Source organism: Mustela lutreola, chromosome 3 (assembly GCF_030435805.1).
Source record: "Mustela lutreola isolate mMusLut2 chromosome 3, mMusLut2.pri, whole genome shotgun sequence".
NCBI classification, from domain to species: Eukaryota; Metazoa; Chordata; class Mammalia; order Carnivora; family Mustelidae; genus Mustela; species Mustela lutreola.
The window spans coordinates 189,535,605-189,539,491 of NC_081292.1; the positions used below are offsets into that span (position 1 = coordinate 189,535,605).

The 3,887-nt window shown below is 37.8% G+C and overlaps 1 pseudogene; it reads left to right on the forward strand.

Annotated features, from left to right (window-relative positions):
• Nucleotides 1–1,964: 1,964 nt before the first annotated feature.
• On the forward strand, nt 1,965–3,158 carry LOC131828192 (dnaJ homolog subfamily A member 1-like; annotated as a pseudogene).
• Nucleotides 3,159–3,887: the final 729 nt, after the last annotated feature.

A 3,887-nucleotide genomic window follows, 5' to 3' on the forward strand; every position in this document is an offset into this window, starting at 1 on the left:
GAGTTGAGGAGTTGTATAAACACACATTCTTTTTTTTAAAAAAAAATTTTTTTAAAGATTTTTATTTATTTATTTGACAGACAGAAATCACAAGTAGGCAGAGAGGCAGGCAGAGAGAAAGAGGAGAAAGCAGGCTCCCTGCTGAGCAGAGAGCCCAATGCGGAGCTCGATCTCAGGACCCTGGGATCATGACCTGAGCCGAAGACAGAGGCTTTAACCTACTGAGCCACCCAGGCGCCCCTAAGCACACATTCTTGAGTTGCAAAGGTCCTGAAAACGTATTGACATTTAGAAAGAATACAGAACTTGGTCAGTAAGATGTGTGAAGTTGCAGTGAGAGATGGGATCTGGCTAGACGGGAGGATTTGAGAAGAGAACCTGAGATAGATGGACCTATTTCTTGCTTATTTTATCTCCTAAAAACTTAACTATAATTTGTGACATTATTTTATCTGGGAAAAAAATATTATTTCTTAAAAATTTATTATTTCTTAGTATTGAAAGATCAGTTTATCTTTCTTAAAAGACAAAAATAGCCCAGTAACACTATAAAGTACCCCCATAGAGTATTGTTCTTACATTCCTGATTTTAAAGACAAAGATCCTCCTTCTTTGGAGGGTGGTAAGTGGTATAATCAAAATCTTAGTTTTACTCTTTATGGATAATTGCAACTTCTCTATTTGGAGGCAAGTAGATAATATTACCTTTATCCAAATGTGTTTTCATTCCATTTCAAATCTGTTGTAGTAAGAAAATAAAGACTGAGAAAATTCCCTTAATGTCTATACTGGGATCATTCCTATCAACCCGCAAACATGGTGATTTGTCTCCCATCTGAATAAAAACTCACCCTCAGTCACCATCCACTTCCAGCTCCCCACCAAGCGTATCTGCTCTATAAAAGGCAAACATTCTCAAAAAAAAAAAAAAAAAAAAAGTTCATTCTAATTAATTCTATTTTCTTTTTTCATTCTTCTATTGAGTCAATTTCAATGACTCCACTGAAAATCGAATGACAAAGCTGCCAACCACATCTATCTTGCTAAAGCCACTATTCACTTATTAATCTCCATCAACAAAAATCACCACACCTTCCTTTTAGCAATACTTTCCTTCACTTCTAGAACATCAGATGTTACTGTTTTTTCTCCAACTGCACTGGCAGATATTTTTGAATCTCATTTGCTGATTCTTTTTCCCCTTCCCAACCTCAAAATCTTGGAATATCTTGGAATATCTCAGTTCTTGGAATAATGTATCAGAATACAGAATAATGTATCAGCATTTTTCTTTTCCTTACATGCACTCACAATTTATATGGTCTTATCTGGTCCTATGACTTTAAATTCTATGTAATCTTATTTTGACTTCCTCCAGAATTCCATTCTCATAGCCACTACCTACACCTCTACTTGGATTATAATAATAATAAATTCTTAAAATGTATTGTAAATCAGTTTTAGATGTTTTTATATTAATTAACTAATTTAATCCTTACAACAACCTTAGAAGGCAAGACCTATTATTAGAATTATATTTTGTAGAAGATCTAAATAAGACAAAAAAATGTTGGGTCAATTGTCCAGCTGATAAGTTGTAGAGCAGTTAAACTCCAGAATTCCAATCTTAAACATTACTCACAAAAGTCTCAAGTTTAACAGGTTCAAAACTGAACTGTTTAACTTTTTTTTTTTTTTCCTTCAAGACTGGTCCTCTCCAGTCCTCTCTAATTCTTTAAAAAAAACTCCAGGCTGATCATCCTTGACTCACTTCTTTCTCTCACAACCAACATTCAACCCAATCAAGCCTAGTCCTCTCCATCTTTTAAAAATTCCCAATTTGAGGGAACTTTCCAGAATGTTCGGTGAGACATGGAGGAGCAGCAGCTAGTCGAGCTGCGCCCAGCAACATGCTCCTTACCGCTCCCCCACATCAGCCTCGGCCCTCTCACTGGCTGAAGAAAATGGTGAACGAAACCATTTACTTTGATGTTTTGGGGGTCAAACCCAGTGCCACCAAAGAAGAATTGAAAAAGGCCTACAGGAAACCAGCCTTGAAGTACCACCCTGATAAGAATCCAAACCAAGGAGAAAAGTTTAAACAGATTTCTCAAGCTTACGAAGTACTCTCTGATGCAAAGAAAAGGGAATTATATGACAAAGGAGGTGAACAGGCAATTAAAAAAGGTGGAGCCAGTGGTGGTTTTGGCTCCCCTATGGACATCTTTGATATGATTTTTGGAGGAGGAGGAAAGAATGCAGAGAGAAAGGAGAGGTAAAAATGTTGTGCATCAGCTCTCAGTAACCTTAGAAGATTTATATAATGGTGCAACAAGAAAACTAGCTCTGCAAAAGAATGTGATTTGTGGTAAATGTGAAGGCTGAGGTGGTAAGAAAGGAGCAGTTGAATGTGTTGTCCCAATTGCCGAGGTACTGGAATGCAAATAAGAATTCATCAGATAGGACCTGGAATGGTTCAGCAAATTCAATCTGTGTGCATGGAGTGCCAGGGCCATGAGGAATGGATCAGTCCTAAAGATAGATGTAAAAGCTGCAATGGAAGGAAGATAGTTCAAGAGAAGAAGATTCTAGAAGTTCATAATGACAAAGGCATGAAAGATGGCCAAAAGATAATATTCCATGGTAAAGGAGACCAAGAAGGAGGACTGGAACCAGGAGATATTATCATTGTTTTAGATCAGAAGGACCATGCTGTTTTTACTTGGCGAGGAGACGACCTTTTCATGTGTATGGGCATATAGCTGCTTGAAGCACTGTGCAGTTTTCAAAAGCCAATATCTACTCTTGACAACCAAACCATTGTCATCACCTCTCATCCAGGTCAAATTGTCATGCATGGAGATATCAAGTATGTGCTAAATGAAGGATGCCAATTTATTGTAGACCATATGAGAAGGGTCACCTCATCATTGAATTTAAGGTAAACTTTCTTGAGAATGGCTTTCTCTCTCCTGGTAAACTCTGTTTGCTGGAAAAACTCCTACCTGAGAGGAAGGAAGTAGAAGAGACTGATGAAATGGACCAGATAGAACTGGTGGACTTCGATCCAAATTGGGAAAGATGGCACCATTACAATGGAAGCATATAAGGATGATGAACATCATCCCAAGGGTGTTGTTCAGTGTCAGACCTCTTAATGGGGCCAATGAATAACACTGCTGGCATTTTATGTGCAGTAGTGAATGAGTGAAGGAATATAATCATAGCTCACTACTTGCTATTGTTTTTGTTTTGATATTCCAACTATAGTAGTGTTTTGTTTTGTTTTGTTTTTTTAAGATTTTATTTATTTATTTGAAAGACAGAGAGAAATCACAAGTAGGCAGAAAGGCAGGTAGAGAGAGAGGAGGGGAAGCAGGCTCTCTGCTCAGCAGAGATGTGGGGCTCTATCCCAGGACCCTAGGATCATGACCTGAGCCGAAGGCAGAGTCTTTAACCCACTGAGCCACCCAGGTGCCCAAGACTATAACTTCTATGAGCAACACAGTTCCTCAGTCACAGGCAATTACTTTTTTTTTTTGAATAAATAATAGAGACACTGATTTTGTAATTCTTGGTCAACTTAAGGAAAATTGTTACAACAGGATCCAATAAAATGCCAGGGAATTCAAGTGGCACCCACGGAAATGTAAAGAATGCCAGTGCACACCTGTGGACTAAAACTCTACTTACAGCTAACAATCAAGACTACTGGAAGAAAAGGTACAGGTACAAAAGAATATGACAGGAGAAACATCCTCAAAGCAACAGTAAGCAAAGGGTAGTAATGCCTGTATTATAGTATTTTTTTTTTAATTCATTGACTTCATTCCATCCCCCAATATATACACATAAACATGTGAGACTGCAGTTTTCATGTCTTAGGA